The 10,891-nt window shown below is 35.2% G+C and overlaps 1 pseudogene; it reads right to left on the reverse strand.

Annotated features, from left to right (window-relative positions):
• Window positions 1-3,962: 3,962 nt before the first annotated feature.
• On the reverse strand, window positions 3,963-7,554 carry LOC139816557 (uncharacterized; annotated as a pseudogene).
• Window positions 7,555-10,891: the final 3,337 nt, after the last annotated feature.

Consider the following 10,891-nt stretch of genomic DNA (forward strand, 5'->3'; position numbering starts at 1 on the left):
GATAGAATGCCAATGTGCGATAAAACGGCCCTGGATAAAAAGACGTGCAAAGGCTGCGAGGCGACAGTGGTTAGGCCGATTGTTTGTGATGATGTGGCATCACCTCTCATCCTGGCTGTTTAGCCCGAACGGGCCATCCTCACTCCGACGGCAGATTTATCTGCTGCTCCTCTGACCCGACAGACCCATTGGTCGGAAAAATAAAAGCCATAATTCGTGAAGAGTTCGCTAACTTTCGCGATGAAATTGTGAGTTCGTTCCGTGCTGATATAGAGCGGATTTCAGCTGAGATGCTAGGGCTAGCAGAGAGAGTCGCGGAGATTAAGAACAAGTTATTATCCGCCTCCCCTTCCATCGATCAGGAGGAATTAATGGAGGAGATTCCGAGAGGGAGAGAAGATCTTCGAACTTAATTTTTTATAACCTTAATGAGTCAAATTCTCCATCTTCTGTGACCGATGACGTTTCGAATGATTTGTCCATTGCTGAGGAAATAATTCGTAAGATACGGCCCCAAAACCCTCCTCGTATCAAGATTCGGAGACTCGGCACTTTTAAACAGGGTCATGCAAGACCTTGCGAGTCTCACTGCCATCCAGATCTGACGCCATCGACATACTGAGGAGGAAGAATAGTTACTCTGGGCCAGTTGCTATCAAACAGGATTTAACCAAGAAACAGCGTGATCATTTCGTTTGTGTTAAGAAGCGGTTAGAATCGCTTAAAGACACTGGTGTTACTGACATGACTTTGAGATTTATTAACGGTGTGCCGAAAATTGTAAAAGCTCCTACTAATATGCGCCAAAAAAACGCGACTATCACCCTTTAGCGTATTATCAGAATGTGAGAGGTTTGAGGACGAAATGGCTGATCTGCGGTGTTCGATCAATTCTTCCGTGCTGAAAGTTGATTTTATTATTTTTACAGAAACGTGGCTTAATTCTGGTGTTTCTGATGCTGAACTGGGCCTAAGTGATTTTAAGGTTTTCCGGTATGACAGGGATAAACATACTAGCATCTACTCGAGGGGCGGCGGTGTTTTAATTGCTGTCCGTAATGTTTTTCCAGCCGCTGTATTGAAATATCTCCTTCTAACATTGAACATCTCTTTGTGAAGTAAGGATCGGCCGTCGCGTATTTATTATTGTCGCTGTCTATATTCCGCCTAATTCTTCGCCTGATGTTTATGAATCTCATTGTCGTTCCGTGCTGGATGTTTGTTTTTCTTATACTAATGCTAAACTTATTATTCTTGGTGACTTTAACCTGCCAAATATTATCTGGTATCAAAATAATTCATCTCTGAATTATAATGCCAGGGGCGGCTCACAATTAAGACAAGCTGATATTGTCAACGAATATTTTAGTCTTTGCAACTTTCGGCAATACAATAATATAAGCAATGCGCTGGGGAACGAGCTTGATCTGATTTTTTCCTCTCTCGATGGTATTCACGTACATGCTTCCCTTGAGCCTCTCCTTTCTTGCGACGCACATCATCCTGCTCTCGAATTTGCCCTGCCACTTCCCACTGCTGCTCGTTTTTCAGGGAATTCTTTCTGCAGACCGTGTTTTAAACGTGCCAATTTTTCTGCAATTGATGACTATTTTCACTTGAACTTTGCGATCAATGCTTATGTTCCCTCTTATGTTATTTTCAAATCTACTTATCCAGCATGGTTCACCAAGGAATTAATTTCTCTAATCAGGGCCAAGAAGGCGGCACACTTAAGATATAAATGCACTCTCTCATTCTCTGATTATCTATCTTTCTCTCACCTTAGAGCTAGATGTAAATCTCTGTCTGCTGTTTGCTGGTCTGATTTTATTGATAGATCTGAACATGTGCTGTCGAATAATACCAATCTTTTCTGGGGCTTTATCAGAAACATCAGATCTTCCAAGCATTGCGCCTCTCAGATTCTGCATAATGATCATTTACTGGAGGATTGCGAACTGCTTCGCTGATTATTTCAAATCTGTTTATATTAGTAGCGATGTAATCGACGAATACCCTGACAGCGGTTTTAACTTAAGTCACCCCTTGGATCTTTTATCCCTGGACATATCAATTTTCGGATGTGTATAACGAGATTTGTGAGCTTCCATTGAGCTGCTCCGCGGGGATGGATGGCATTCCACCTTCATTACTAAAATCATGTATCTTTATCGCGTCAAGATTTCTGTGGCTGATCTTTAATAAGTCACTGAGGGATGGTGCCTTCCCATCTCTTTGGAAGCATGTCTCGTCTCTCCGATTTTTAAAGGTGGCGACCGTCAATCAGTCACTAACTATCGTCCTATATGTAAACAAAATGTTATGCCGAAAATCTTGATGGCATTGTTGCTCGAAAACTTAGCTCCCTATGTAAAAACATTATTATAAAAGAACAACATGGATTTGTACCGGGACGCTCGACAACGACAAATTTTGTTAATTACTATGATTTTTAACTTCTGCTGTTGAGAGTGGATCCCAGGTTGACTCAGTTTATACCGATTTTAGAAAAGCCTTTGACTCAGTTAATCATACAATATTAATGTGTAAACTTCGATCTCTAGGGTTCGGAGGTTCTCTTTTGCGTTGGATATCCTGCTTCCTATCAAACAGGTCTCAAGTCATAAAGTTTAATAATAGCTTCTCCAGAAGTATAAATGTTTTGTCTGGAGTGCCGCAGGGCTCACATCTTGGCCCTCTTTATTTGTTTTATTTATTAATGACAAGCTGCTTTTATTAAATTCTGCTTTTTCTTATTGTATGCTGATAACCTTAAATTATACCGCCGGATTAATGGACCTGCTGATGCGCTTTTATTACAACATGACTTATTTGAACTTGAGGCCTGGTGTAGGAGGAACTGTCTTCGGCTTAACGTCTCTAAATGTTTTGTTATTCATTTTTCTCGTAGACGTAACTCATATTTATATAACTATACTCTTGATGGTTTACCTCTCTCAGCAGTGCGCGAAGCTCGAGATCTCGGGGTCTTGTTCAGTGTGGACTTATCATTTAATACACATATACAATCAATAGTTTCATCTGCATATAGAACGCTTGGATTCATCCTCCGATGGGGTAGATTTTTTTAAGAATATAACCACTTTAAAATTATTATACTGTACGTTAGTTCGCCCCAAGTTGGAGTACTGTTCCATAGTTTGGTCTCCGTTTGAATGTCATCAGTTATTGATTGAACGTGTGCAGCACAAATTCCTGCGTATGGCTGCTTATCGGCTAGGTAATCCCATGTCAATTACTTGCCATGAATACTGCACTATATTAGATAGATTAAATCTGCTATCGTTAGAAAGTAGGAGACTAACCTTTGATCTTACATTTATTTTTAAGCTTCTTAATCACTCTATTGATTGTCCGGATTTGTTGGAACGTATCTATTTTAACATCCCGACTAGAGAATTAAGACAGTACTCCATCTTCCACCTCGAGTATCACCGTACTTTGTATAGCGCAAAATTCGTGTGTAAATAGGCTAATAATATTTGCAAGTAATTTCCTCCAATAGGGGTAGATTGTTTGTAATCAACTTTTAAAACAAAACTTATCTCGTTTAAATGTAACCTGAATGTTCTCCATATTATTTTAAATTTACTTATTCTGGTTTTTTCGTTCTTTTACGCTAAGTTTTTATCATATTCTTGTTCATTATTTGTTTGCCTTGTTAATAATAACGTATTTAAATTTTTTGTAAATAATGATTTCCTTGATGAAAGTGTTGAAGTAGATTGCTTCATAACAGTAGGACAATCACTTGTTTCTATGTCAACATCTTTAGAAGAATTTCCAGAGAGTAATAATTTTTTCTTCTTTTCTGATATTTCATAATCCTCATTGTCAGATAAATCTAAATAATGTTTGTTCCCTTGTTTTACATTCGAATCTTCGAATGATGATGTAGCAGTTGTAGTACATTTATTGTTTACCGACATTTTTTTAACTTTCTTCATATTTTGTTTTTTAGAAGTGTCACTAACTAGAGGTACGGCAAATTTATCACATAATGTTGACGGTGCTTTTGGAAGTGGTGGCATATTTTTTTTCTTCTTTTTATCCTTCATATTCTCTTGGTCACTTGAGATTGCATTATCTGTAAGTACAACTTTTGCGCGGGAATGTCTAGTTTTTATATCGGTGAAAACATCATCAACGTCAGAAGAAGTTTCAGCAGATTTCAATTTTTTCACTGCGGTCTCATAACAATCTGAAATAATTACTCTTTACAATTTTTGTTAAAATATTCATCATATATTTAAATATATCATATTACCTTACCAGCTGTGCTAATAATCCTCAATACGTCAAAGGAGCTCCAATCCGATGTAGGAAGTTCCATTTTGTCAATAGCTAGCATTATTTTTCCATCATCCTTGTAAGGAGGCCATTTTGCCTTTGTTTTATCCTCGTTTAACCAATTCTCTGGTATCATTGCTATTGCATTGTCTCCAAATTCAACAATAAAGTACATCATGTTAAAAGACCAAATATTTCTATGTAGGGCTGTGTCAAAACCGACTATTCTGAAATAATTAACAACTTTATGTTACGGAGCTACATAATCTTGTTCTTTTATCTTATTTTAATATAAATATAGCATAATATAGCATAACAATAACATTATTAAATATTACGATACCTGTGTTAAATTCATGTTGAAGATAATAAATAATCATAAATCTTATCAGCAATAATACATTATAAATTTACTAATACATGTTAAAATATGTGAATTAAACGTTACATAAAACTCTTAAAAAGTATGATTATTAACAACTAAATTTATATTTTAAGAATCAGCATTTTAATTATAAACTTATCTTTTTTAGCGTAATATACATATAATATTTATATATAATAAGAACATATTATTTTACAATATAGTCCATATTCCAATAAAGTAGATAATACTAGGACTCTACAATAAACATACGTATTTTGTCTCATTACTATGTGTACCGCAATTAATACTACTAAACTGTAATGTAAATTTGTTAAACTATTGAAAAGTATGAATAATAGGTATGAGAACAAAGCTGCGTTTAATATGGCAATTTACATAATTTTGCTTTTATAAGTCTACATGGCCATATTTTTAAATTGGACATCTCTTCACATTCGTTATTAGTAACCACATGTATATTAAAGTTTCGTGAATGACAAGGTTCCGTGTATAGATCTGACGAATTATGCATTATTTCTTTTCCTATTAAATAGCTTTCATTCTCATATTGTATAAAATTATGTATTTGTACACCGATCCCATTGTCTAATAACACACAATCATTTCTTGTATTATTAATATCTAAAAAATAATGTTTTGTTTTTAAAATAGAAAATTGGCGACAATTTTTGTGGCTGATCCCGTTTAGTAGTGGTCCATTGCGATGACGTTTTTTCAGTTCAATGTTATCAATATTTTCTAAAACTTCGTTGCCATTGCAACTATTTGTATCAATTTCAGTTAATCTTCTTGCAATTTGTTGCAAAGGCTTATCACCTTTACGAATCAACTTTTTTATTGTAGATAGATAGTTTTCGAATCTGAATGCGCTAAAATTGTCTAATGGACCAAATTTTTCTGCATCATCAGCTAGATGCAATAAGTTATGTACATTGTGCGAAACGTACTTCTTTCCATGTATTATTTGGAAGCATTTAACAAAATGTTGTAAAAGTTCTCTTGCATACTGAATATTTTCTATCTTAGCAGATAAATGTGGACTAACTAAAATTGTTATTGCTGCGTGTAATGTCAGAAAATTGGAATAAACACTTGTCTAAAATACCTTTAAGTGCTATAGGACCGGTATACAATAAAAACTGCCTCAACTCAGTTGCTTTCCATAATTTAATGTAATTCAGATCTCGTGGTTTTCTAGAAAATTCAACAGGGACGTATTTTCTAAAATTAATTAAAGCAGTTGAAATTTGTTTTTTTTTTTAGCAATTGATAATTTGAAATAAAAGGGTTTTGTAATCCACAATAAAAGAAGTTTTCGGACTATACCCAGACAAACTAGATGCATATGGTCTAAAAGCACATTTGTTACTAAACCTAAGTAAGGAATATTACATAAAATAGTCTGCCCAATTTGGTAATTGTTGTTATATGCAAAATTTCTGAAATTTTCATCTGTTCTAAGTACTTCATTTCGATCATAGGGAAAACAATTTGTGTCATCTATATATTCTCCTTTTATAATACATTTAGTACAACTGTAGTAACCATTGTGAGACTTAACTTTTAAAATATAAGCTTTTGCAGGTGCATCACATATTATACCTGATACTCTGATATTAAACAAAGTATTATTTACGGCAATGCCATTATTTATAAAATATATTGCTTCATTCACAGTTTGTTCAAGCAAATTATTAGAATCCTTTGGTTTTGCTTCACCACAGTAGATACCGATAAGAAAAACTTGTTTTGTAAGAAAATCAGAACATAAAATAGGCCACAAACTTTTTTCACTAGACTTTCCTAAAGGAACACCATCTATGTTAAACATCAGATTTACATGCGTGTTTCAAACCCTAATTGTAAATAATTTTCAATTATTTTAATAATTGCGTTTTTTAATCCTAAGTGACAGTACTGTCCGCTTTCCATTCTAGAAATATTAGTCGTGCGAGGTGTTTTTAGTAACGTTCGAGCATCTTTCGGAAAAGGAGCTTCTGTATACTTTCGCAAAATTTTAAGCAAAGTAGTAATTGCTGCAAACGGAATCGTAGAAACAAACTCAACTGCCCACATTGCAATTTCGCTAACAAATTCATGTTGACGTTGATCTTCATAAAAATTATTGAAATCATCGTTCTCTGAATTTCCACCATCCGATGTTGTACTTTCATTTTCATCAACGAAAGACATGTCATTTATGTCTTCAATATGATTGAATGATTGCAGTGATAAAACACTTTGCTCGTTGGAAGTGCTAGTATTGTCAACGTCGTTTACGTTTGCAATATCAATATCTATATACAAATATAAAATGTATTACATATATATATACATATATACGTGTATGTGTGTGTGTTACAGTTACATTTCATATTCCAAATTTTTAAATAATTTTATAATTATAATTATAGATGTCAAATTTTATTTCAAAACATAACTTCAATGAACGTTTTAGTATAAAGTTATTTTTTTTTAGTTCATATACTTTTACTGTAAAGATAGCTTTTAATTAAGCTTTTAAAAGTAAAACCTTAATTATTTGTAAATTTACCTGTATATTCAGTTGATTCAACTTCATGGATGGGTTGTGAATTGCGTAATCTATCGTATATTTCAATGTTATGTTGATCATAATTATCAGAATTATTAGAATTATTTAGCTGTTGTGGCAATACTATATGTATTCCTCTTTCCAAAGATAACCGTTCATTATGAACCAAACGACGAATATGTCTTTTAGAATATGTGCGTTTCATGTCTATGTAGGAATACACGGTACTTAAATTGAATGAGAACGTAATAGAATTGTGTAATATACAGACATAAATAATTATTTTATAAAATAGATAAAATTTGTGATTTTTTTCAACGCAAATAATTAGCTCTATAGCATATTCTGTGCCACAGTATTATAACGTAATAATTTAAATAAATAATATACAACCACTTTAATGAATATTAATATACATATTTTTACTTCACGTTTTTATGTTTTTTGTTTGCGAAAGAGCAAGTCGTAGCTGAGTGAGTCCGATCGAAAAATACGCACGAGATTTGCGAGCAACTGACTAACATAGAAACGTCGGTCCGTATTTCTCGGTATCCGATGAGTAAGAGTATGTGCATGCACCTTACAATTAGCAAATAAATAGACTATTTACATAGAATAAGCGATAATCAAGGTATATTGGATGAGATTCTGTGCCAGCAGAATTTAATTTCATGGATGTCAACGCACCTCGCAATTATTCTATCTATATCATGTTACATATGTATACACATGCTCCTACTCGTTGGATATCGATAAATATGTACCAATATTTGCATAAATGATTAGAGCAAACTCACCGATATGGCCGGAATCCTGTTTGTGGAAGGTCCTCACTAACCTCGCTTTTGAGTGCCTTGTTGACATACACGGCACATGGGGCCACTGCAGATCTTCTTTTTTATATAACGTAATACGTAAAAAAATCTGCGTAATAACAAAATCACAGCACTGGCACTTGATTGCACGACAACGTACGGGGCTAATGGCAGGATGATACAGGATCGCGATCGAAAGAGTCGATGGGTAGCGGCGGCTTGTGCTTGCACAATGGGGGTGAGCCTCACGCGACCGTTGGCGTAGTAATAATAGCGCCCGGCCGCGTGATACGCGCGTGTTTTGCAGCGCGACGCTTCGCGCCAAATCCAAATGCAGTACTCGCCGTTTTTCGCGGAACCATTAACGATACACAGACCTTTTTAATTACAATGAGACATTTTTAGAGAGATGAGATTTTCTCTTATTGTCTAATTACAGGGGAATATTAAATTTTGTTATGTTATGTTTAAAGGACTTTTTTTTAGTCTCCTGCATATATTTGTAGATATATATAATATTACATAATTTATATATATATATATATATATATATATATATATGTATATATATATATTAATAATCTGAAATAAGTGTTATTAGGCACGAAATCCGTTGATAACCGTTTCCATCGTTATTTATAACGATAAAAACGATTATCAGCGGATCTTATGTCTAACAACATTTATTTCAGATTATTAATATTTCATCATTAACATTATAATTAATTCAATATACTGATGCTAATAAGCATCTTTATGTAAATAATGCTACTGAATCTCATTTAAATCTACAAGGAATTTATTACTAAAAGTATTCATTTAATATTATGATAATTTGCTATATAAACTATTTATTAGCATCATATTTAAAATGTATCATATTTTATACTAATAAACCTCTTGTTTATGAGATTAAGATTAAGATTTTTAAGATGCAGCAGCATCATTTATATAAAAAATTATATAATGCTCATTATTATTGATATATTAAATTGATTATCAATTTAATGATAAATTATTTATTAATTAAACAAAATGAATATTGTAAGATTTGTTAATGGTGATTTCTGCCATTATTTAAACTTACATTGAATGAAATTTATTCGCCGACTTATAATTTAAATTTGCACACATATACTAATTGCTGACTTTTGTCCTGTGCATAAACATTGTGTGCAAAAAATAATTTAAGTAATAAAATTATAATATATAATGATTATGATGGACTATGGTACGAGCTTTTTTCGTAAGAGAGAAAATGTCTTTCGTTTTCTTTATAAAATTTATTTCATAATCTGTATTGTCATCTCGACTTCTGTTTTAACGTTACTGCTACGGAAATCTGTCACAATTGTATTGCAACTTCGGGCGCTACAAAGTTCCATTTTATTGTAAAAAAGATATGCGAGTGATTATAGGTGATGCACCGAAGTCAACGCAATTGTGAACGACCTGCGCGCCTGCTCGAATGGGCAACCCGCCGTACCGCTCTGTATCGTCTTGATACACCCTGTATATGGCAGCCAGTTCGTTCAGAGAAGCAAACCATTGCTGGGTGCCGGGCATGCGGGCGGGCTCTGAAACCACGCAAACCGCGGCACCCAGCTCATTAGCTTGAAAATTAAAAAGTCCTGAGCCTCTCGGCTGCGATTTAAGTTGGCTTGTACAAAGGTAGCCATTTATGGGCGATTTTTCTTAGTATCAATCCTGGATTTTGCAAAGTCCTTCTCAGAGCAACATTCCGCAGAGCCAAGGCGGTGATTGCTTTGTCTACCAATTTCCGCACAGACAACGCAGTGCGGGTCGTTTCTTGCAAGTATTTATTTGGTGGTCCTGAGCTCCGCAGCGGAAACAGTGGCCAGTGCGGTCCTCCTGATACGAGCAATTATTACGCACGTGGCCAAAGCGCCAGCATTTGAAACACTGCACGGGCCTAGCCTTTAACAGCTCGACCCGCGCAATAGTCCAACCAATTTAATTTGCCTTGATCGGCAATCCTCACCGCCGCGGAAAGCGGGCATTTAGCCTATATTGAAAAGAGGCCATTTTTCATGGGGCGAATGTTACCGATCTTAATCTGAGTCTCATCGCAATCTCCAACATCTGAGATTTTGTCAATGATGTCTGAAGACGTAATGGAGTCGTCCATATTCCAAAGACGGATTTCTCCGGTTTTTGTGGGTCTGGTTATCTTGGCTGAAGTGCCCAGGACATCTCTCAGTTTAACAGCCCAGGTTATCGGCTTTTGAGGCGCCGTCAGCTCCAGGGATCTCTATACTACTCCACCGTTAATCCCTTTCCTAATTTTAGAAGTTTCTATACCTAAACTATTAAGGGTATTCTCTCGCGAGCTTTCCTCAGGATGTCTGAATAACTAGACTCGACGTTATTTCCCTTGGTTATTAGTATTGCAGCGGTTCTCGGAGGTCTACGCTGGACTCCGCCTCGGGTAGGTTTATCACGCTGGATTCCGCCTCGAGCAGGTTTATCACGCTGAGTTTCTATTATCGGACCACGCTGGTTTTCCCGTTCTGTGTTGATCACCGGGCTCCGAAAGGAAATAGTCAACCTGTCATCCACAACTATCCCAGAGGATATTCAGGGTTTACTTCAACTGGGTGAAAATTTCAGTCTCCCAGTCTCAAATACTGAAAGGGTAACGGTGGAATTCCTCAAGAATATAGAAAACAACGTGAAAAAATTCCCAGTTAAATGCAAGTTAATTTACGAAATCGATTTTCGAACATGGTAAATAATGCTACCGAATTTTTCGACGGTTAAAGATGCACACAGTATTTTGGTTAGGCAATTGTCCGTCGCAAC

Source organism: Temnothorax longispinosus, chromosome 7 (assembly GCF_030848805.1).
Source record: "Temnothorax longispinosus isolate EJ_2023e chromosome 7, Tlon_JGU_v1, whole genome shotgun sequence".
In the NCBI taxonomy this organism is placed as follows: Eukaryota; Metazoa; Arthropoda; class Insecta; order Hymenoptera; family Formicidae; genus Temnothorax; species Temnothorax longispinosus.